General features: G+C 51.8%; 1 protein-coding gene across 3 annotated transcripts in view; it reads left to right on the top strand.

Annotated features, from left to right (window-relative positions):
- Positions 1-25234, top strand: part of SMARCD3 (SWI/SNF related BAF chromatin remodeling complex subunit D3) — a 1344655-nt gene that overhangs the window by 38960 nt on the left and 1280461 nt on the right. The window lies entirely within an intron of this gene.

The raw sequence follows: 25234 nt of genomic DNA, 5'->3' as shown, positions 1-25234 counted from the left end.
GACACACACAGTAACGTTGGTGTCCTAAGAGGTGTGCATGAATGTTTCACCAGAAAAAATATACTTATGCACTAGAAACCGCATTAATCAATGATATGCACCAAAAACCAAAGCTGATCAACATACACATTGTAAGGAACACCTAAGCAGAAAATTGAACAGAAAAAGTAATTTAAAATGACTTCTACTTCACAAAACAAACTCGGAAAGAATACGCTGTGCATGAGGATTCGATGTAGAACCACTTATTAGGTTGGGAAATTTTTTTGCAGAACTTAGGCGGAAATAATCCTTACCTCCGTGTCCTTGATAGAATTGAATCTTTCCATTACGAATGCTAGGAAATTTTTCATTCTATGTCTGGTCCGGAGGCAAGGATTATGCCTGTTCAAAGCTTTACAAACCACCACAAACACCATATCTATCATCGGTTTAAAATAAAACCGATTAAACATCCATTCCGATGACCAGTCATCTGCATTGATAATATTGTCTAGTCTTGCCCCTAGAGAGAAGGCTTTAGAGGCCATGGCTCCTCTCACCGAATGAGCTTGTGACAGATTAATGCCAGTCTCTTGCATGACCCAAGAAACCCAGTGTGCAACATTGGGGGAAGAAACCTCTTTGAAAGGCGTCTTCAAGGAAATTAGCAATTGCTTCTCCCGGATGGGGATAGGGTGGAGTGTCCTCTGTCATACATTTGTAAGCCTTAAGGCATCTCACCACACAGAGTTTGGGAAATCTGTCAAAAGCTGGGACGGACACAGGATTGGAGTTCTATTTTGATCTCCTGAAAATATGGAAGGTAACGCTTTGTGGGGTAAATACTCTGCCAGTAATATCCAAACCTCTAACGTCTGACAATCTGCGACAGGAGACGAGACAGAGTAACATCGCTAGCTTAGCCAATAGCTCCGTCCTGGGAAAATATTAATTCCTTTGCCATGGTCGAAAAAGGTTCAAAACCACATTAACATCCCAAAGGTTGGAGTATCAAGGCTCTGGCGGTAAAGCCAAACAGATTCTCCGCATAAGTTTACACACCATCAGAAGTTTCCCCCACTCTGGAGCCTCGAATTGGCAGATGACCTGCCGAAATGGCTAAATGGTATGAGTTTATTGTTGTATAAGCCAGACCTTGTGAAGCAAGCCAGGCTAAGAAATTCCTGAGTGGGACAACGTTGCCCCTATGGGATTCTCACTGTGTTGAACACACCAACGAACCCATTGTGTCCGGGCTGAACTGTAAAGTTTTTTTGTCCGCTCTGCCCATGCTGAAGCGAGGAGAGTCTCAACTTCTTGCAAAAGGCTTGGGACTCCATCTCTCCCGGTAATCCTCCAAGCTAACTGGGGCATCCAGTCTTGCAGGATTGAAATTCACCCAGAGTATTCTGACGGAGATCAGGAGCATGTTGTAGACGGATTAGAAAATCCCAAGAAAGTTCCAGAAATGGAAACCAAACTTGAGACCTCAAAGGCGTGATTAAGACTACTTTTGCCTTATGCCTGCGTATCTGTGCAGACAGCCGCATAATCATCGCAAATGGCGGAAATGCATATCCTGTCTCTTGGGACCAATCTTGCAGAAAAGCATCAGTCGCTATTGCCACATGGTCTGTCTTCCAGACACTTGGTCGTCCAGACAGGAGGCAAAGAGGTCCACTGAGAAGGGTCCCCACCGGTGGTTCAGTGCCTGGAAGACCAGAGGGTCCAGTTGACAATTTCGTTTGACACCCCCGGTACATACTCTGCTGTACTGAGATATTGTTGGTCAGGCAAAAGGTCCAAAAGTCCTTAGCCAGATCCACTAGGATCTTGGATTTGTTGCTCCCGAAGTGCTTTATGTAGCTAACCGCTGAGATGTTGTCCATCTTAAGCAGGACACAACTACTGACTTTTCCTTGGTCCAGGTTTGGATTGCAAAGGAGCCTGCCATCAGTTTGAGGCAATTGATATGGAGAGACTGTTCTGCTGTGGACCATTTTCCTCCTGTAAATGATTCATTGCTGCACACCCCTTAACCGGACTTGCTGGCGTCTGACTCTATCAAGATATCCAGGTCTGAGCCAAAAATGGCCTGCCCATTCCAGGCCTCCATGTGGGCCAGCCACCATCTCGTTTCGGTTCTCACTTCTTCCGTTAGCGGGACCTGTTCTGAATATTGTAGACCGCAAAGCAGGTGGAAGGCCTTCAACTGCTGAAGGCCTTCAACTGCTGAAGGCCTTCAACTGCTGAAGGCCTTCAACTGCTGAAGGCCTTCAACTGCTGAAGGCCTTCAACTGCTGAAGGCGTCTTTAGTGCAATGGACCTGGGAAGATCGCCTGAATGGAAGAGCATAATAAACCCACCTCTCAGGCTATTAGACATAGGAAGGTTGTGGTGCGGGCCAGAGTCTTGCGCAGTGCCTGACGGATTTTTGCTATGAGTTGATGACAAACCTCAGGAAGGTGGTTTGTTTGGACAGGATCAGCAGTAACTTCTTGGCGTTGATAACAAACTCCAGACTTTCTAGCATCGTTGTCTGTAATTGCTCCTAGATGCGGAATGGGTCTTGGTCCATGATGAGCATATCGTCCAGATAAATATACAGGCAATATCCCTGCGCCCTGGGGTACTCTACCACCGGTTTCAGCACCTTGGTGAAATACCAAGGCAGGAACTCGTACATTTGGGCCTGCCACCGGAATTGTAGGAACCGGTAATGAGGTGGAAAGATGGGGGCGGTCAGGTACGCATCCTTGAAGGTAGAGGCGCACCATCTAGTCCTCCGGCCGTAACAGATCACATAAAAGATGGGTAGCCTCCTTCTTGAAGTGTCTGTAGACTAACCAGCTATCGAACTCCCTCAGGTTGATGACTGTCGGTTGGCCTCCATCTTTTTCCTCCACCAGGAATGTATGGCTGAGAAAGCAGTTGGGATTAAGTTGAGCCAGAGCATTCACCTTTTTGCTATGCAAATCCCTCACCTCATGGTTGATCAAGGCTGTCTGGTCCTGTGTGAAAACCAAAGGCCGTGGATGTCCGTCTGGGACTGGGGAACCATAGAAGTCTATTTGAAAACCTTGTACTGTTTGCAGAACCCAGGCGTCTGAGGTGATAGCCTCCCAGTTGTGCAAGAATAGCGCAAACCGACCCCCCCACCCCACTTAAAGATGGGAGGTGAGACAGACACTTAATGAATCAGGGTGCTTGGAATTGCTCTCTGGAAGAGTTTCTTGCGTAGCAGCCTCATTGCGCTCTCCTGGTAGGAAAGAATTCCCCTGAGCGGGACTAGTCCTGATTCTCCCTGTTGCTTTGTCCTCTCGGAGGGCCTTGGGAGTATGATCAGCTGGCTGAACTCCATCTGCCACGGCCACCATGACAAAAAAGAGGGGATGAAAGATTTTCTTTATCGAGGCCTGTGCCTTGTCGAGAGATGTGAAGGTAGCCATAGACTTGCATAGCTCATTCACAAAGGAGTCCCCGAACAGTCCTTCTTGAGCTACTGCACTTGCCTCAGTGGAAGTTAAATCCCCAACCTTTAGGTCCACCGTTATGAGTAACGATTGGCCTCTCTCAGTGGACAACGCACAATTGGCATTGCCTAAACATATGAGAGGACGTTGTGCCCATGCTGAAACAACCGCCGGAGGACTGTGAGTACTGGAGGCCTTGGTTCCCTCTGCAAGTTCTAGTATTTTTGTAAGGAGTCCCACCTCATCCAGAAGCTTGTCCTGGCAGGACTTCCATGACCTGTCAATATCCTTCTTGGGGTTTCGTATGTATTTCTGAAGGAAGGTAGCCAAACGGATGACTATTTCCGATGTGAGGTTTACTTTCTCTGCCAGAGTTAGCCGTGGACATTCTGCCCGTAGTTTGGCCCTGACCTCCTTATCCAATGGCTTGCGGAGTTGGCCGGCCACATACTTGTCCACCTTAGGGGACCGGATCCGCAGACCTAGGGTGTATTAAAACTTCTGGATCTAGCATATCAGAGGGTTCGTCTGCATCTGGGGCAGTAGAAGTTGTGGGAATGGACGAAGGTCGCCATGTGCTGGAAGGACCCACGTCTCTGTTAGACTCCCCACAGGAATCATCATCACCCCTCTCAGGAGGGAGAGCAGATAGTTCATCTGGGGACGCCTAGGGAATCCGCCGCTGACCCCACATCAGGTGGGGTAGGGGGTGCCAAGAAAGCCCTCTTAAGCCTCTCAAAGGCACTCTGATTCAGGCCCGAGTCCGATTTACGTTTGGCAAGGCGATGTTGCGTCTCGTCTGGATCAGGGATATGCCAGTTGTGGACTCCCTCCAGAGACAAATGCATGGGGCCTGAAAAGGCGTAAGCCAGTTGCATATGCCTCCTCTCTAGGGGCTGCACTGCCGAGGCTACCATATGATGTATAGTTATGTCCACCACCTCGCAAAACTCGTCATCTAGTGGGAGGACTGTAGCAGACTCCTCCTCCTCAAGATAATAAGCCTCCATTTCCATAGTATATATGGCCTCAAAATGTGCCCAGAAGGCAAAAGTAATGTTTTTTAAATACCTTAAGGCGTATTGAAAACAATCAGGAGGATACCAGCAATGAACATTTGAAATGAGGGAAGCACAGGGACTGTCAGTCCCAAATCATAAGCTCTAGGGCAAGATATGGCACTGGGCGATGCAGTATCGATTTGTAGTCGTGCTAGGCACGCAATGACGGTCTATGCCCTGGGGCTGCAATACACATTTAAATAGAATCAGGCTGAAGAGATAATTACCGCCTTGGGCCCAGCCCCTAAGCGGCACTACAAACTTGCAGGAAAACCTGCACTTCGATACAGATCTGCTAAGACTGGCGTCTGCCGCTCGGATTTTGTAAATACGGATTTGCAGCGGGGGGGGGGGGCGTTCAGGCTTCCTAAGTCTTAGGAGAGGCAGTAGCTCGGCAGGGGCTCTGGCAAGTCATTGACTCTGACCAAAGTGCCCACGCATCCCGAGCAGAGCAGTGAAATGTGTCAATCGCGTCACAGTCAGAATACAACGCCCTCTAACAGGGGCAGCGCCTCACTGCACTCTTTCGGCCAGAGGAATGGAAAAGGGGGCTGGCCGCAAATGGAGTGCTGAAACGCTTTCCTGCGGCGAGTATCCGTAATGGCTCAAACCAATATGTTACACAACAAGTGCCATTTAATATTAAATCAATTCACAGTTTACAATGAGAGATGAAAAGAATAGTACTCACTGGAAGCAGGAGAGAAAGAGAAGGACTGCGTCAATTACACGAGTATGCAGATCAATCAATCAAGGAATTTGTAGAGCGCACTACTCACCCGTGAGGGTCTCAAGGCGCTGGGAGGGGGCTGCTACTTCTCGAACAGCCAGGTCTTGAGTAGCCTCCTGAAGGTTAGTAGGTCTTGGGTCTGCCATAGGAGGATGGGGAGGGTGTTCCAGGTCTTGGCGGCGAGGTAGGAGAACGATCTGCCACCGGAGGTCGCTCTTCGGAAAAGGGGGATGGTGGCGAGGGTGCGGTCGGAGCTGGCGGTTCGGGGTATAGAAGGTGAGGCGTCTTTTGAGGTATGCTGGCCCGGTGTCGTGTAGTGCCTTGTGTGCATGGGTGAGGAGCTTGAAGGTGATCCTCTTGTTGACGGGCAACCAGTGCAGGTCTCTCAGGTGGTGTGTGATGTGGCTGTGTCGAGGGAATGTTGAGGATCAGACGGGCTGAGGCATTCTATATGCGTTGTAATCGTTTCAGCAGTTGGGCCGGGGCTCCCGCTTAGAGGGTGTTTCCGTAGTCCAGCCTGCTGCTGACGAGGGCCTGGGTGACCGTTTTTCTTGTGTTGGTGGGGATCCACCTGTAGATCTTGCAGAGCATGCAGAGGGTGTTGAAGCAGGAGGATGAGACGGCGTTGACTTGCTTGGTCGTGTTGAGTCGGGGACGAACCCCAGGTTGCGAGCGTGGTCGGTGGGCGTTGGTGCTACTCCCAGGGCGGTCGGCCACCAGGAGTCATCTCCGGCTGAGGGGGTGGAGCCGAGGATGAGGACCTCCGTCTTGTCTGAGTTCAGCTTCAGACGGCTGCTTTTCATCCATTCGGCGACAGCTTTCATTCCTTCATGGAGATTGGTCTTGGCGGTGAGGGGGTCCTTGGTGAGGGAGAAGATCAGCTGTGTGTCGTCGGCGTAGGAGATGATGTTGAGGTTGTGCAGTCTGGCGACGTGGGCGAGCCGGGCCATGTAGATGATCAACAATGTCGGGCTGAGGGATGATCCTTGGGGTACGCTGTAGATGATCTTGGAGGCTTCAGAACGGAAAGGGGGGAGGCGGACGCTCTGGGTTCTGCCGGAGAGGAAGAAGGTGGTCCATTCCAGAGCCTTGTCACGGATCCCTGAGTTGTGAAGTCGTGTGCGTAGGGTGTGGTGGCAGACCGTGTCGAAGGCGGCTGATAGGTCCAGGAGGATGAGGGCTGCAGTTTTGCCGTTGTCCATCAGGGCCCTGATCTCTCTCTGATCAGTCTTCAGCCAACAAAGGGGCCTTGACAAAGAATCAACCACTACTCCAGTCCTTCCTGGTGCTCACTTTGACTACCCCATGGTCACTCAAAAAAGCTATGGAAATACAGAGGCAGTTTCCACTCAGTATTACAGACGTACACTCGGCATGCTATTTGTTGACTCATTTTTCTATTGAGAGTTTCAGTGTTAAGATAAACTTGTCGAAAGACTCCAAATACCCTTACTCTGGAAATCTGAATATTTCCGCATGCCAGAGATAAGTCGCTAGGTATGACCTGTAGGCTATGCACAAAAACAAATCACATATGCCACCAATAACCGCACTATCGAGTGAATTATTTAAACCAACTGCTGTCCTAATAGCCACCTCCAACTCCTAGTTTACTTTGTTACATTTCTACTTTCACATCTGTTAATATTTGAAACAGGGCTATGCTAGTAACTTGCAAAAAATTAATAGCTCGTAATTTATGTTTCGGTAACCTTTCTGAGGGAAAAATACTTTTGTGAAGGTGAAAATGCAGTTCAACAGGATAAAACACAAGTTAGGATATATAAAATAATGTTCAAATAAATACACCACAAATCTATAGGACGTATACAGCTAAATTAAGGGGTGTAGAATTTGGCTTTTAATAATTGAAACAATCACTCCAAACTTAAAGGAGCACTTATGGTACAACGGGTGGCTAGGATAAAGTGCAGGAAGTGCTAGAAGGTTCTGTCTACAGGTCTTAATTTTCAAGAAGTTTCTTTGTAGGGAATTCACGTGGGAGCTCTGGTAGTTGAACCCAGTTACACGATATCTTTTTCAGGCATATGTGTTCTCAAAGGAGAGAAAACATTTTTTTTCATATAGATATTGGCAAGCCTATTGTGCTTGGGGTGGATCCTATGATTTCCGGGGGCCCTGCCTTGGCCTTTCGCTGCATCTAGTGTTCTTTCTTGCCCTTCCATCATCCCCGGGGACACCTTCTCGCATGCGGCCCTCCTGTTGAGACCCTCGGCTGCTTGTCCCGGGCGGTGCCTGTCTGGCTATTTAGGCGGGCTCGGCGGCCCATAATTCTAACGCTGAGCAGTGAGGGCCTTCCCCGAGGCGCTCTCGCGGACGGAGACCTGGACTGACCAGGGCTTTGACACTGACTGTCCTGCCTGCCTGTCTTCGAGCTGCCCACGGAGGTGTGGGGGTCGCTTACTGTGGAACTTCGTTGCAGGGGGCCCGGGTGCTTGGGCTCTCGGGGGTGACATCATGGGCCGGACGGATAGGTCATCCAAGGCCCCCACCACCCAAACCAAAATCGACCGTTTCACCACCTGGGAGGCGGGTGCTTCCGGGGAGGCGCAGGAGCCGCCACCCTCAGCTGAGTTGTCAACCATCCTGCAAGCCATCCATGCTTCGCAATCCTCGGTGGAGGGGAAGATCGCTGAGGTGCGCGTTGACGTGATCCTTATCCGGCAGGACCTCCGTAATGCCAACGCCCGGATCAGGGAAGCCGAATCTCGCATCTCCACCGTTGAGGATGACGTCCAGCAACTCAAGGGGCAGGTCACTTGTCTCCAATCCCAGGCTCAAGAACTGCACCGCCGGGTGGAAGATGCGGAGAACAGGTCCCGGCGCAAAAACCTTCGCCTGGTGGGGTTCCCGGAGGGGGCGGAGCAGAGGTGGACTTCCTCGAGAAATGGCTTAGATCCTGGGTCCCCGAGGGTTCGCTCTCTCCCTGGTTTGTGATTGAGCGAGCCCACCGGTCCCTGGCCCCACGGCCTCCCTCGGGTGGTGCTCCCAGGCCTATCGTAATGCGGGTTCTGAACTTCAAGGACCGAGACGTCATCCTGTCAGGAGCCCGCAAGCAGCAAAAACCACTGTATGAAAACCGCACCATCATGATGTTCCCGGATTACACCTACGAGGTTCAGGGTCAGCGTCGCTCCTTTGATGAGGTGAAACAAAAGCTGAGGGCATTCAATAGTCAATATCGTCTTCTCTTCCCGGCGCACCTGCGGGTGGTGTTTGACAATAAGACCTTGTTTTTCGACAGTCCGGCGGAAGCATGGGCCTGGGCGACAGAGGAACGCCCGCGGCACACTGAGGACCGCGCCTCGCGACAGGAAGGGGCCAGGGATGCTTCAACTCGCCCTTTGCCTCCCACTCTTCAGCCCCAGCGGAGCCGATCCCGCAGGCACCGTGGACGGAGGCGGACGCGTTCAAACTCTTCATCTAACATCCCCCTTCAACCGGTGTTGCTCTCAGACGCTCCATCATCTGGGATGCGCCCTGGGTCATCCGACCAATTGGCAGCCGGGGCCACTTTGCCCAGTCCATCCTTACAGGTCCCCCCAGACACAGACCTCTCCTGCAGCCCAATGCTTCTGAAAGACCCAGTTTGAACTCGTCTCTGCCTGCCGGGCCTGGCTCCGCAGCCGGAGAACATGTCTAGTTTACTTTTATTTTCTCTCTGATGGTTCGTACAAGCATATCCTGCAATGAGGAGGGGTCCTCCAAGCTTCCCGCTTACCAAGCGTTTTCGTTTGGGTGTTTACTCTTAGGTTTGTTACTTGGGCAACAGATGTCTGTTTTTGAAGTGTAGGGAGGGGGGTGGGGGTAGTGGGGCGGAATCGTTGTCCCGAGTGTTCTTCTCAGTTTTGTGTCTCTATATGTTTCTCAGTTTGTATTCATTCGCACCCATGCAGCACCTTCTCTTCCACCTGACGCAACAGATTGACTGGATCTCCCCCGTCCGGCCTGTAGCTCCTTCGGCAATTCGCATACCATGTCCGATACGCCATTAGTGAATGCCCCCCTGCGTATCATGTCTTGGAATGTTAATGGGCTCCTGGATCGCCTTAAATGCATGGCCGTCCTTAAGTATGCGCAACGCATGGGGTGGACATTTTATTTCTACAGGAAACCCATTTGTTGGGTAATCGCTGTCCCTTTCTGGCGCAATACGGATATGACAGAGTGTGGCACTCGGGGTTCGCTGGGGGTTCCCGGGGAGTGGCAATTCTGGTACGTCGCTCCCTTCCTTTGGTGACCGTTCACACGACCCTCGACGCCCAGGGTACTCTTGTGGCTTTTAGTGGCACAATTAATGGCAACCCACTTATCCTGGTGTCCCTTTACTCCCTCCCCCCCCCCCCCCTCCTTCGTCGATGCTGGCAAAGACTCTGGCTAAATCTGTTGAGCTATTGACTTCATTGCCCTCTGGCCCGACATTCCTTGGGGGCAACTTTAATGCGGTCTCGTCACCGGATCTAGATACGACAGGCCCCCCATCCCCAAGTAGAACCGTCCAGGCCAAGCAGCTGCGGTCATGGTCCGCCTCTCTCGGTCTGTGTGACGCCTGGCGGCTGTGGCATCCACACGCTTGACAATTCACCCACACCTCGGCGGCACACCATACACAGGCACGTATTGACGCCATCTTCGTTCCATCGACGGACTGTCTTCTGATTCAGGATGTCTCGCTTCTTCCGCGAGGTATCTCCGACCACGCGCCGGGGCTGATGCGTGCGGGGCCCCCTCCCGCCTTTGCCCGACAAACATGGAGATTGAATGCCTGTTTTTTTCAGGACAAAGACTTTCGGGCGGCAGTGGGGGTGGAGCTCAAGCAATACTTTCTCTTCAACAAAGGCTCTGTGTCCTCTCTGGGCACCTTCTGGGAGGTGGGCAAGGCCACGATTAGAGGGGTCGCCAAGGGACGCCTCAAGCTCCAGCGCCAAGCCCAGCTGGAGCAGATTACCTCACAGGAGGCGCAGGCCCTGCGCCTCGAGCGAACTGCGGCGCGATCCCCGGATGGTTCCGACATGAGACTTCTGGCCCGCCTTAGGACGGAGATTAAACCGCTGTCACTGGTGGCGCTCCTCTGTGGCCAGAGTATATGGATGGGGCGACAAGATTATCGTGGCACCCGACATTGTCTCCGTAGGCTGCATTCCGCCTTGGCTCGCATCCACCTCCTCACTCCTTACCTCGAGCTACTCCTGGTAGACTTCGAGAAGGCCTTCGACTCTGTGGATTGGGGCTTCCTTCAAGATGTTCTCGAGGCGATGGGACTTGGCCTTCGCTTTCGGGCCATGGTCAAGGTCTTGAGTTACTCTACTGCCCGAACCCAGCTGGGCCCTCAACGTCACGTCTCTGGTGAAGCGAGCCAGGGCGGATCTCCAGCGGTGGCATTCCTTGCCCCTCAACCCCATGGGGAGGGTGGCTCTCTTCAAAATGATGGTGCTCCCCCGCTTCCTTTACATGCTTCAGAATATCCCTGTGTGTTTCCCCAGGGCCTGGTTCCGTACGCTGGATGGCTTCATCACCAAGTTGCTATGGGGGAAAAGTAGGTCCCGATTGGCACTCAGTACTTGCAGGATCACTTCATTTGATGGGGGTTTGGGGATGACTCACCTCTACCTCTACTATCTGGCCACCCGACTCCTTTCCATACATGACTGGTTTAATGGGGGGTGGTCCGCCCCGGCTTACAGGCTTGAGCTGGGGATCTAGGCCTGGACAGACTACACTCCTTCCTCTATGGGACCCCGATTCCATCTGGTCTCCCGGAGGCGACACGTTCTGTGCTACTGGCCTGGCGGGCCGCATTTCGGCACACCGGCTGGACACGCACGATGACCTGCTGTACGCCCTTGTGGCGCGGGACCTGGCTCAGGGAGGTGTCCGGGCTCCGGGGCTTCGAGGCCTGGGACCGCATTGGCATTTCCCAGCTGGGGGATATTTGGGTGGGGGATCATATGCAATCCTTTGAAGATCTCCAGGCCCGATACTCGCTGCATCCCTCACAATTCTTTCGCTACTGCCAGCTGCGACATTCCCTCTACTCACACCTAACGACGGGCACACGACTGCCTGACCATAGCCCACCTGAAGCACAGATTATGTTCGGGGACCTGGGGAAGGGTGGCATTTCCCGTATTTATCGTACATTGATTAATAACACCCCGACTTCCTTGGACAGACTGCGGGCGCAATGGGAGGTCTGGGTAGGCCCCTTGGAAGAAGAGGACTGGCGAGATGCCCTTATGGCCCCTAGACTGGTCACTGCCTCTGCTCGGTTGCGCTTGGTGCAACTTTACTATCTGCATGCCGCATATCTCACCCCTGTTCGTCTTCACTGCGCAGGGCTTAGCCCGTCCCAGCCTGTACAAGGTGTGGCCACGACCCCGCAGACTTCCTGCACATGGTGTGGACCTGTCCCCTCCTAGCGGGATATTGGGAGGGCATCGAGATCGAGCTTTCGGAGGTTCTGGGTTGGGGGGTTCCCCATGACCCTAAGCACACGATCCTGGGCATCACGGACGGGCTGGATGGGTCACGAAATGACAAACTGTTCTTTAATACGGCCATGGTGTTCGCTAGGAGAGACATTGCTGCCCTGTGGAAGTGCCCGGATCCCCCCACCGTGGGACGTTGGCGGAGTGGGGTGGACTGGTGTGCCACACAGGAGAAAATTATGTACGCAGCATGCGGCTGCCCCAAGAGATATCGTAGAATTTGGGGGAAGTGGTTGGGGGGGATGGTCTAATCAGGAATGAGCTGGTTGGCGCCACAGTTTCTTTGTCTCATTATCATCTGTATGCTGGGGGTGGGAACTCTGACTGTAATTCCCGATTGTTGAAGTATAATGTGGTATGGCTGGTGCATTCCTTTTGTAAAATGAATACAAATTTGTTTATCAAAAAAAAAAAGCACTGACCACCGTAGTATATCTTCGTATGAATCCAACCTACCCTTCGATCTGCCAGAGAAGGAATGCTGCAGTAGGAGTTTATCAGCGTGTCTGAGACTGACAAAGGGGAGGGGATGAACTTTCTTGCTTACCATAAAAAGTTTATCTGCAAATATAAATATGTAACTTATAAAATATATCACAGTCTTGCATAGTTATTATGAATCGCGTTCATGTTTGCAAAGTAAGAATTTAGTGTGTGAGGCAGAAGTACAATCCTGTCTAGATGTACTTCAAAGAAATGTGTTTAACTCTAAGAAACAGCTTCCCTGCTATTACCTCCTCTCTTTGTGCCCTCCACCGCCTCTCTCTGTGCCCACCATCACCTCCTCTCTGTGCCCTCCATCACCTCCTCTCTCTCTGCCCTCCACCACCTCCTCTCTCTGTGCCCTCCACCACCTCCTCTCTCTGTGCCCTCCATCACCTCTGTCCCCTCCAGCTCCTCTCTGTCCCCTCCAGCTCCTCTCTGTCCCCTCCAGCTCCTCTCTCTGTCCCCTCCAGCTCCTCTCTCTGTCCCCTCCAGCTCCTCTCTCTGTCCCCTCCAAGTCCTCTCTCTGTCCCCTCCAAGTCCTCTCTCTGTCCCCTCCAGCTCCTCTCTCTGTCCCCTCCAGCTCCTCTCTCTGTCCCCTCCAGCTCCTCTCTCTGTCCCCTCCAGCTCCTCTCTCTGTCCCCTCCAGCTCCTCTCTCTGTCCCCTCCAGCTCCTCTCTCTGTCCCCTCCAGCTCCTCTCTCTGTCCCCTCCAGCTCCTCTCTCTGTCCCCTCCAGCTCCTCTCTCTGTCCCCTCCAGCTCCTCTCTCTGTCCCCTCCAGCTCCTCTCTCTGTCCCCTCCAGCTCCTCTCTCTGTCCCCTCCAGCTCCTCTCTCTGTCCCCTCCAGCTCCTCTCTCTGTCCCCTCCAAGTCCTCTCTCTGTCCCCTCCAGCTCCTCTCTCTGTCCCCTCCAGCTCCTCTCTCTGTCCCCTCCAGCTCCTCTCTCTGTCCCCTCCAGCTCCTCTCTCTGTCCCCTCCAGCTCCTCTCTCTGTCCCCTCCAGCTCCTCTCTCTGTCCCCTCCAGCTCCTCTCTCTGTCCCTTCCAGCTCCTCTCTCTGTGCCCTCCACCTCCTCTCTGTGTGCCCTCCACCTCCTCTCTGTGTGTCCTCCACCTCCTCTCTCTGTGTGCCCTCTTCCTCCTCTCTGTGCCCCCCAACTCCTCTCTCTGTGCCCTCCACCACCTGTGCTCTCTATGCCCCCAACTACTTTCACTGTGCCCTCCAGCTCCGCTCTCTGTGCCCTCCACGACCTGCGCTCTCCAAAAAACAAATGATACCTTTTATTCGCTGGTGCAGCAAGAGGTTAATAAACGACGGTAGAACACTGATTGGCTAGGTGGCCTCACTTTCATTTCTGACTGGTGGCCTCTGCTTGTCGCTGGGCGTGTATGGTTCTTGTCAACGGTGGACAATTGATCATTTAGTTGCTTGACGTTTGTGCTGAGGGCTACCGCAGTTCAAGGGGTCTTTTGTGTGCGATGTACGCAAATTTAGGGGTAATAGGTAGGCTTTGTGCAGCCTCATACTGGATCAGTTCGAATACCACGTCCAAATTCCTGTTCATTTAAACTCTACCTGTATTTCCAGCTTACTATTCGTTTAGGACTAAATCAAGAAAATCAGCTTGTGTGTTTTCTAGGTTTAAAATGTGAGCAAGTTTAGAAAATACATATTTAATATTATGGAAGTGCTAACTAAAAGTCGACAAACCATAGTAAGCCATCAGCGCGACTCCGTTTGAACGGCACCCTGTCCAGGCCATTTCGGCTATATCGAGGGACCAGGCAGGGCTGCCCATTATCCCTGCTCTTATTCATCCTAGCCATGGACCCTTTGGTCAGGCATTTCCAGCATCGCCATTTGCATAGAGGACTGCAGTTCAACACTGGTCCACTCCTTGCTTCTCTATACGCCGTCGATACCATCCTTTACGTCTGGGAACCACACATTAATCTGTCTCCCCTTATCTGGGAAATCGTCCGCTTTGGTAGATTTTCAGGGCTAGGTATAAACTAGCACAAATCGATCCTATTCCCGCTTACGGCATGCACAACCCAATGGGAATGCGAATTTCCTCTCGAATGGTGCCATGACTCGGTAAAGTATCTTGGTATACATATTCATCTGACCACCACGAAAATCATTCGCTTAAATTACGGACAGACTTTTCAAAAGTTGGAGGAACAGGTCGACAGATGGCTGAGATTGCTGCTGTCTCTGGCTGGCCGGGTGGCTATATTGAAAATGGTGGTCCTTCCTAAATTTTTATACCTCTTTAATAACATCCCGATCCCCCTTTCTGATGGCTTCTTCTGCACTTTGCAGACACTCATGACTCAACTGATATGGGGCGAGAGAAGATCGCGTGTCCGCTGGTCTATAATGACTCTACCGTACGACAGGGGCGGGTTCAATGTGCCGGACTTCCAACTATATTATTTAGTAGCGCAATGCCACTATGCGTTCGCTTGGTTCCATCCCGATGCACGCATACACTTTCTACGGCCGGAGGCAGACCTGGTTCTCCCTGACAAATTGTGCGAGGTGCTGCCGGGGGGATTTCCACAAGACAGACACGACATACAAACGGTGTCCACAACTGCCTAGGCGTGGGGTAAGTTGAAAAAGCGCACAGGCACCACACAACCATATTCCTCCGCCCAGCCCTTACCCAATGCCAGATGGTTCCCAATCTCTGGAGAGAGGCTGGTACAGAACACGCTGGCCACATCAGATATTGCAAAAGTGGGTGATCTCTTCCCGGGGGTCATATTTTCTCGATGGATGAGGACGCCAGGCTCACCGATTGTAACTTCATGACGCAATTCCTCCTGAGCCGCATGAAATCCTCAATGCGTGCTGCTCTCCCCACTTACCCTGTTGAGCCTGACTCTTTCCCTTCACTCACACTGGTGTTGGAAACCCCTGGCGGCACCCGCCTCATTTCTAAAATGTACAAAGCCTGCGCTGGGATGCTACCTGCGGACGACTCTAGCCTCAGACAGGCCTGGGAGGCAGACACTGGTTGCACCATCACAGATGAACAATGGGCCAGATGCTGTGAGGCCACCAAGGACATTTCACTTAACAGCTGCCATAAGTTGCTGCACTTTAAATTTCTCCGCCGCGCTTACTTTACACCAGCCTTGGCACATAGGATAGATGCCGAAAGACACCACACCTGTTTGAAATGCACTGCACCACATGCCGATTTTATACATCTGGCATGGTCCTGTCCCCGCCTGCAGTCCTATTGGTCTGTGGTACATGTGATTCTGGGGAAGATAATCGGCCTTCCAATGGTCCCCATTCCTGAAATAGCTCTTTTAGGGTACACTGTACAGATTCCTGAGAAAGTCAGGCAACTAGCATCATTGGGGCTACTATTGGCTAAAAGAGAGGTTGCCATTCACTGGGGCAGGAAGTCCACTCCTAAGCTACAAGATTGGCTGGGGAGTCTGGCACACTGCAACACCAATGCTGAGATATACGCCAGTCTTAAGCCACCAAAGTCACGTCCCAGGGATATTTGGGGACCACTGAGGACCTACTTTGAGGCCACTAAGCGAGCCTCTACTACACAGGCAAATGATGGGATAGTACCAGCGCGGCATGTTCTGCTTGAGCCGTGCTCCATTAGCTACACATGGGTGGGACTGCTGATCGGGAAGCCCAATCTCTGGGAATGGGATTGTGGAAGGAGGTGGGGGGGTTGTGCTGGGCGGGCCTGGGTACTGGGCTGGACCTCCGTGTAGACCGCTATATAAACCACCACTGTGTATGTATCTGTCAGGTACGACTTGATTGGCTTGTAAAGTGACTATTTGCAATGCAATGTGACTTTTATACTTTATCTGAAAAATAAAGTGTGTTTAATAACAAAGGTCGACAAACCATTGTCCATCTCGAGCCAGGTTCAAGGTCCTTTTAAAACCCTGAGGCCAGGGAGGAGCCTAGCGCTTGACCAAGATGGCCGCGTGAGCTTAGAGCTCCCGAGACCCTCGCGCCCTCCGTCGACTATCCTGTCTCTAATCCTGATGGTATGCATGGCACTGTGTTGCTGAGTTGTCAGGGAGGCGATTGATGCTACCCACGGTCGGATCGCCCATCGGGAACCGGACTTACGACTGGAGGAAGATTGCGGCCTAACTCCCGGGGATGCCAGGGGCTAGAGTTGGCAGGATGCCCGACTCCTAGTTGATCAACAACGGCCTGGCGAGGTGTGAACTGTCGGACGGAGGTCCTCGCTCTTTCACTTTCGGTTTCGTTCCCTTTGTCTGCCCGGACACTGTAGAGCTCTGGGTGGCTTTATTACCCCAAGGACGCTCGGCGGGCTATTCTGGCAGCACAAGGCAAACCTGTTCACTCCTTATTCCTCTCTCTGAGAGGGACCAGTCTTAACTGCATTGGACTGCCTGGAGTCCATTATGTCGGGCAAAGCAGAAGGGGATCGGCTGAAGACTAAGTCCACCAGGCGGGGAACGTATTCCCAAGTCAACAGTATGGACCGCTACGCCCTCCTGAAAGCATCGCCGAGTGGATCGAGCCAGGCGCCGGATGCCCAGAAGGAGGACTCGCCTGGGACACCGGAGCTCTCCCTACAGGATGTCATGGGTGCGCTCGACGGGATGCAGTCCTCGATGGGGAGACAGTTCGAGGCCCTGGCGCATAAGGTGGATGCCATCCTGGTAGATGTCAATCTGATCCGCTCGGACCTGGGCAAGACGAACGAACGCGTTAAGAACCTGGACCACAAGACCACGGGCCTCACTGATGATGTAGCGGATCTGCAGACCGAGGTTCGGAAGTTGAGGGCCGAGAGTGACCTCGCCGCTCGCCGGCTGGAGGACTTCGAGAGCCGGGCCAGGCGCAACAACGTGCGCGTCATCGGGGTCCCGGAGTCCTCGGATGAGGCTTCGGCGGACCTGCTGGTGGAGGATTTGGTCCTCAATCATCTGAAGCCTAAGGGCCTTGGAAAGTTTTTTGCGGTGGAAAGGGCCCATAGGGTGCCGGGCGGGCGGCCCAAGGCGGGTGCCCCGCCGCGGCCGATTGTCGCCCGGCTCTTTCATTTTCGAGATCGGGACGCTATCCTGCAAGCTTCGAGGGTGACGGGCCCAGTCCCCTTCCAGAATGCGTCCGTGAATTTTTATCCGGATTTCACCCAGCAGGTGCAGAGACAGAGACAGAGCTTCCTGGGGGTGAAGCGGAGACTTCGGGAACTGGATCTGAAGTATGCCATGCTTTTCCCTGCCAGACTACGGGTGGTGCATGAAGATCGGACATTCTTTTTTGACTCTCCTGTTATGGCCGACGAATGGCTGGACGCTTTGCCCCGGCGACGGACGGGGGACGACACAGCCGAGCATGGAGACAGTGGCCGGGATGGACAGGGCTGATATCCCAGAGCCGGCCTGACTTGATTTGACCATCCTTGAAGATTTGAACAGAGTGCAGTAACTGTGGAGGGTTGCGGGAGGGCGAGGGGTGCTCTTTTCCTCCCTTAGGGTACTTTTGGTAGATTTTTTTGTTTTTGTAGGGCGACAGGCACACTGCAAGTTGGGGGGGCTTTGTAAGCTGCAGCAGGGGTGCAGGGTGGGGGGAGTTTTGGGGATTTTGAGTTTGTTGTTGGGGGGTTTATTTCTGCAAGGCATGATGATTATCCTCAGGGCTGTTCCATGGTGGCTCCTCGGGTGTGGGGTGGGCCTCTTTCCGTTTGAGGATGGGGGGTAGAGGCTTAAGTGTTATAAGCTGGAATGTTAACGGTTTGGGGGATCGCATCAAGAGGGGGATTGTTTTGCAATTTTTGAAACGCTCAATGCCAGATGTTGTCCTGCTGCAGGAAACGCATCTCATAGGTAATACGTGCTATGCCCTGAATAGGAAGGGGTATAAATTCATTGCACACTCGGGATTCTCTTCTGGGTCCAGGGGTGTGGGCATCCTCGTTAGAGCATCGTTGCCTTTTGAGGTGGACTCCACCATTGTTGACGATAGGGGGAGGTTTGTGGCGGTGGCGGGGCGGTGGGAAGGAAGGACTTTGGTTTTGGTTTCGGTTTATGTCCCGCCGGCCCTGCAGGCCTCCACATTTGCTGAACTGGGCAGGGCTTTGCTGACTCTCCCGGGGGGAATGCTGGTAGTGGGAGGGGATTTCAACGCTGTGGGCTCCGGACTGTTGGATAGATACCCGACCAGGGACACAGGGGGGGCTCAGAAATGGCTTCCAGACTTCCTGGATACGTTTGGTCTGATAGACTGCTGGAGGCTCCGGCACCCCACACAGAGTCAATACACGTTTCACTCCGGGGCGCATGGTAGCCTCTCCAGGATTGATTACCTGCTCACTCTGGCCGCACATGCCTCGTTGATATCCGAGGCGAGGCACATGGCACGCTGTATCTCTGACCATTCGCCAGTGTGGATCCGGCTGGATCTAGGTCGGGAGGGAGGAGGGAGGGTGGCCCCCATCAACCCATGGTATTTCCGAGACCCCAAGATGCGCAGCGCCCTGGTAAAGAAGGTAGATAATTACTTTAAGGACAATCTGGAAACCGTGGACTCGGCGGTGTCGCTGTGGGAAGCTTTTAAGACCGTCCTTCGGGGGGAAGCCCTCTCCCTGGTGGTGGCTGCCAAGAATCGGAGGGATGGCGAGGTGCGGCAAGTGGAGGAGGAGATCGCGGCCCTTGAGGGGGCTATGGAGGAGGAGGTTACAGAGTCCTCACTGCATGAGCTTTGCTTGAAGCAGGCGGAGTATAGGGACCTGGTGACGAACGCCGCTAAGACCCTCAGTAGGGAACAACAGGGCCGCCTGTATGACGTTGGTGATAAGGCAGGGAAACTCCTGGCGTGGTTGGACAGGAAAGAACGGGTCAATAGAGTGGTGCCAGAGTTGACGGGAGAGTGGGGAGAGGCGATTGTGGAACCTGAGGGGATTGTGAAGTGTTTCGCGGAGTATTTTCGTAGGGTTTATTCCTCGGTGTCGGACAGGCCGCCCGAGGACTCGTCTGATCTCCTCCGTGATATCGAGTTACCCTGCCTCTCTGACATAGATAGGGACGATTTGGATGGTGACATAACGGTTGACGAGGTGGCGGGGGCGATTCGTGCTTTAAACTCGGGTAAGGCCTCTGGACCGAATGGACTGCCGATCGACCTGTACAAACTGTTCCCGGATAGGGTCGCCCCTCACCTGCGCGCCATGTTTTTGGAGGCGCGGGGGGATGGGATCCTTCCGTTGGATCAGCGGCTGGCGTCGATCGTGGTCATACATAAAGAGGGTAAACCCCGAGATAGGTGCGCCTCCTATCGGCCCATTTCACTCCTCAACGCTGAGCCGAAAATTCTGGCCAAACTCCTGGCTACCCGTTTGATTAGGGTACTTGGCGATTTGGTCCACCCGGATCAATCTGGCTTCATCCCGCACCGAAACACAGCATTAAACCTTAGGCGTCTTCATGGCGTCATCGCCAGGGCGGGCACGCTGCGTGAACCGGCTATTGTGGCATCTCTTGATGCCACGATGGCCTTTGACACGGTGGAGTGGGCATACTTATGGGCCGTGCTGGCCAAGTTTGGTTTCGGTCGCGGTTTTGTGAGTTGGGTTCGGTTGCTGTACGAGGGGCCGCTAGCGAACGTTGTGGTGAATGGTCGGGCATCTACTCCGTTTCAGCTTGGTAGGGGTACTCGGCAGGGTTGCCCCCTGTCGCCTCTGTTGTTCGCCCTCGCCCTTGAACCGTTGGCTGCGTGGATACGTTGGCACCCGGATATACGGGGCCTTCGGTGGTCGCCTGATCACGAGGACCGTATTTCGCTTTATGCCGATGATATCCTGCTGTATCTTGCCTCACCTAAGAAGTCACTTATAGTGGTCTGTGACGTACTCTCATCGTTCGGCAGGAACTCGGGGCTTGTGATTAATTGGGGCAAATCGTACTTGTACGTTCTTAGTGGCGAGGTCCCACCGATCCCTAGAACATGTTCGATACAGGTTGCCCAGCAGGGCTTCGTGTATTTGGGGATTTTTATATCCATGGATCCTGCTGTGCGCTATGAGAGGAATCTGCTCCCCCCCTTGGCACGCTTGAGGCGAGATGTTGAAGGTTGGCGGAGGCTGCCGCTCTCCCTTGTTGGGCGTGCGGCCCTGTTCAAAATGATGTCTCTTCCCCGCTTCCTCTACGCCCTCCAGAACACCTTGGACTGGGTACCGGCCAAATACTTTCGGGAGGTCGAATGCCTCCAACGGACGTTGCTGTGGGATGGGCGGCCGCGAATAGCTATTTCAAAGTTGACGCTCCCATGGTACGATGGGGGCATTGCGCTCCCAGACATCCGACGGTACTATTGGGCCACGCAGCTGAGCGCGATCAACCATGGGTTTTATGGCCCTGCTCTCAGCCCTGGGTATGCCATGGATAGGTGGCTGCTGCGTGGCGGCAACTACTACAGGGCGTTGTATTCGCGGTCCTTAGACTCGTCCCTCACGGGGCCCACAGGTGTGGCGGTGCGTGTATGGAAGATGGCGACTGACTCGTTGGGCTGGAAGGATAGGCTCACCCTCGCTACCCCATTGTTTGAATCGGAAAGATTGGGAAGACTCTGGCATACGAAGGGCTTTGATAAGTGGGACCTGATAGGTATATCCAAGGTGGGAGATGTGCTGCATAAGGGGAGGGTGTAGTCCTTCGAGGAGTTGCAGACTGAGTATGAGCTAGGGCCCTCAGAGTACTTCAGGTATATCCAGCTGCGTCACGCCCTCCGATCAGTCCTCGTGGGGGGTGAGAAGGTGCCGGAGTCCTCTCCCCTTGAGGACCGAGTCCTTGATGGTCATATGCTCGAGAGCACGATCTCGCTCATATTTAAGAAGTTGATTAATGTCCGGGCAGACATGCTTTTGGGGTTGAGAGAACAGTGGACTAGGGATGGCCTTGAGTTGGATAATGAGGACTGGCAGTCAGCGGTTTCTTCTCCTAAGGAGGTTGCGATCCCGTCGCGTCTGAGGCTGGTGCAGCTTAAAATACTGCACCGGGTGTATGTGACGGGGCCACGGCTGGTCCACATGGGATTCTCGGAGGACGGCCTGTGCAGAAGGGGATGTGGTATGGTGGGTACTTTCCTGCACATCATTTGGGAATGTTGTGTCATTGTGGAGTTCTGGAGGAGAGTCCATGCAGTTATGGGGGAGGTGACGGGCACTGCGGTACAGCCGGAGGCGCGGTGTTGCCTCCTGAACGTCTGGGGGCCCACTGACCTCGATGAGGCGCAGACCCAATGGGTGACTCTGGGTAACATGGTTGCTAAAAGGGACATCGCGCGATTGTGGGGCTCCTCGGGACCCCCTACCCTGACCGCGTGGAAGGAGAACATGGACTGGAGCATGTTTAGGGAGAAGACGGTCTACTGCTCTAGAGGTCGCCCCCGGAAGTGGCACGCCATCTGGGGGCGGTGGAACCAATACAGGGGGGGAATATGTCTTGCCCCGGATCTGGAACCTCCCGAGGAACAGCTTTCCCCCTGACCTACTTTCCAGCACAGTTGGGTTCTAGGAACCGTTTTGGGCCTCTGCTGTCCCCCTTCTTCCTCCGTACACAGTCTTGTAACTAGTAGATGAGTGGGGTCCGGCCTCCCCTGGGGGCTTTCGCCATGGGCTTTCAATGTCCTTGCCTTGCTGGGGTTTGTTGTGAGTTTTTTCTGTATTTATTTAAAATTGGACCTTTGCATTACTCTTTGAACTGTATTGGGGACACATCACTGTATCCAACTCTCAATGCTGCCGAACCTCCGGGCTGTCGGCTGAATAGCTGTGTCCTGAATTTTGAAATAAAGGTTTTCAAAAAAAAAAAAAAAAACCCTGAGGCCAGAGCGAGCCTAGATTTCATGGTAGGGTATGTGTCCCTCCCAGTAGGTAGCGCTGCTGACTCTAGATAATGGAGAACTGGGTTATGATCCAGGCCTTGGCTCACCATCGTGTAAACCAATGCAAAACATTGGCATTGCCAATAGGTCTCGCTTTTGGGACCTTATAAGTATTTAGTTATGCAGCACAACATCCTTGGTGCAACATCAACCTTTGCATGGCTAAACACTTATAAGGTCCCAAAGGCGAGACTTATTGGCTATGCCAATGCTTGTTTTGTTAGTCTCTAATTTTTCATGAAAATGTTGCCACTCTCACACTGTCTGTAATGTCCAACATTTGCAGAAGCATCAGGACATGGTGACGACATTTGAGCTGAGGCGAGCAGCAATTTACTCCAATATCTGCAAGAAGCAGTTGGTTGATGAAGCCTAAATTCTCAACCTGATGCCGGACCCACATAAACAACTGGTGGTCTGTCCTGGAGTCATATAAATTTTAGTATTTAAATAACATAAATTTAACTCCGGAGCACTTGCTGTACATTTATAGGGCTAATTGCAGACCATACACAAGCATGTACCTCAACTGTTGATTTAAACATCATTTTTGTTGAACATTGACCTTACATTTCACAGTTGTATTACATTTCATGCCTTGTGCAGTTTGCTGCTACTTACCTATTTGTGAGTGCTGATTTTTAACTTAGCATTGTCCACTTTATGAAACTCTCGTAATGCTATCTGTTGTCTGAAAGGACAGTGAAAAGGGGATGGAGCTGAGCAGGGGCTCCTTTATATCATCTTCCGACTTACTGCCTAATTGGTGACCTGTCCTTCAGCTGCCCGTCCACGGTCTCCTTAGCAATCATTTCTAGACGCGAGCTGTCGATGATTGTAGCTGAGAATATATAGCAAAAGGCACTTTGTGATTGCTTACTATCAGTGGCGGTCGAGTTTAAGTTTGTGCAACCGTCTTGCTCTGTTTATGGCTGCAAGCTGACGTGAAGTGTTGCTGAGACAAATGCACCGTGCTGTTTGTAACTGCGTTTTGTCAGTGCTGTATTTTTAAATGGCACTATGTATTTTGTGAACATTTCTTGCTACTGTTTAATTGTCTGAAAGGACGCCAGATATAGGGGAGCTTGAGTGACCTCGTCTACTCAATACCTGATTGAAGGCCTCTCCTCCAGTTGCTTGGCCCCCTCCTATTGCCACTATTTCTGGGTGCGAGCTGCTGCCTCTTTTTCTGAGTTTGAGCCAATGCAGAGTGTGACCGCCATGTCTGCAGGCAGAGCCCTTTGTTGAAATACATGGGGCAGAACCTCTGGCCATTTGTTAAGGTATCTATTTGACAGTATTTAGAGGTTTGCACACCACAAGTCAGGTAGAATGTGTTTAAGGTCAAGGAAGTCAACTGGTGCTTCAAAAGGTACATTTAAGACCATAAAGGATTCTTGCATCTTGGTTCAGGGGTAAGCTCCTAGCCAAAATCTTCTTTAGCATCCTCCGTATTGAATTTTAATGAGAAGCATTTAAAAAATATGAAAGTTTGGCATGAAATGTTTGAACCCAACAGAAAAAGTATTGAGGATTATGGAGCAAGAAACTAGATGAAGTTATTAATTTAGTTGATGTGAAACTGGTGGGTGAGGTGCGATAGACGTATGCTGGAGCAGGGTTTTCTATTGAAAATATATTGAAATTTAAACTCCAGTCATCACCCTTGCGAAGGAGTATGCAATCGCAAGACCATTGTGTCACAAGACGATTCCACATTGAATCTCTTAACTTGAGAGGGTGCGTGACTTAATGGAATCTGAGCAGAGTACTTTACAAGAAATCTTAGAAGAGACCTTAGTGGTTAACAAGTAAAAAGCACTAATAGTGGTTTTCTTTCAAGGAATACAGTAAGAAATAGCTCACTTAAACAAGATACCTGCTGCTCGGGATATTATCAGGGATGATCTATGTAAAAGCGCAACTGAATCATGTCAAGGGGTACATGCACATGGTTTAGATAAATCCGATAACTACAAATGCATATGTCTCCTGTCACCCCTCAAAAGTGGTGCAATGGCCCAATTTTGAGAGATTATGGCACTGAGATCACATTTATAACGATATTATCTGAGAAAGATTAGAATACCTAAATCTATAAAACATTATTAATACAAAGGCATGTAAAGCTTTTGTAACTGAAAGTTTCAGTTCTATTAAGGAAGCATGGATTATGCTCCAACTTTCTCTACTTTATCTCCAGCAGCCTTTAGCTTTTAATAAACTACCTTTCCCATCAACCTGAGGAAAAGAAATAGAAACAAATTCAACCAATCCGAATGCACAAAGTCCCATATAGGTCTGTGTCTTCCTCTAAGGACTCTTTCTTCGTGCGACTAAGGCCGAAGACTCCAGCATCTTCACTCTTGCTTGGAATTCTCTGTCCCCAGAACAAAGACAACATTTCAATATCTTATCTAACCCAAATATTCTTATATTGAACACCAATATTCTTCAAACATCCGCTTTATAACGCCACAACCTAATATCAAAACCATGAAGAACACAATACTTACAACATACAAATTCTGGCCCATGTGTATTTGTGATGCAGTGGACTGTCTCGCGGCCCGTGGCACCTCCTGCTTTACTGCTGGATGCCGCGAGCCTGTCCGCGGCACCTGTGTCACAGTCTAGGGCATGCCGCGACTCAGTGCGGCGACCTGCTGTTTTTATTCTGGGCACAAAGGTGCGTCCCACGGCCACTCTCCTTTCTTGCTGGGCACGCCCTGCGAGTTAAGGTGGCGGCCCACTAAAAAGGTTATTTTCTTTATTGTGGTTCTAGAGTAAATCACAGTTTCTCAGCCTACTGTTTGATTCCCCTCTGCTTACCTGAATTAGGAGGGTCTTGACTAGGTGTTGTCTGCTGCCATTTTCCTTGTCTAATAACCATGAATCTTCTGTCCAGTTCCCAGAGTACCTTGGGGATGGGATTTTTCTACACCATTCCAAGGTGGGGAGTTTTCTTATCCTTTCACCTTTCTTCTCCCTATCCAAGATGGTGGTGTTCCTTCCTGTTGCATCACTTCCTGCAAAAAAAGTCTATGCTATCTCTAAATCCAGTTTTTTGTTTTTACAATTGGTATCCA

The sequence above is a fragment of the Triturus cristatus genome, chromosome 10 (assembly GCF_964204655.1).
Source record: "Triturus cristatus chromosome 10, aTriCri1.1, whole genome shotgun sequence".
NCBI lineage: Eukaryota > Metazoa > Chordata > Amphibia > Caudata > Salamandridae > Triturus > Triturus cristatus.
The sequence above is the reverse complement of the archived record's forward strand: the minus strand, read 5'-3'. Positions and strand labels throughout refer to the sequence as shown.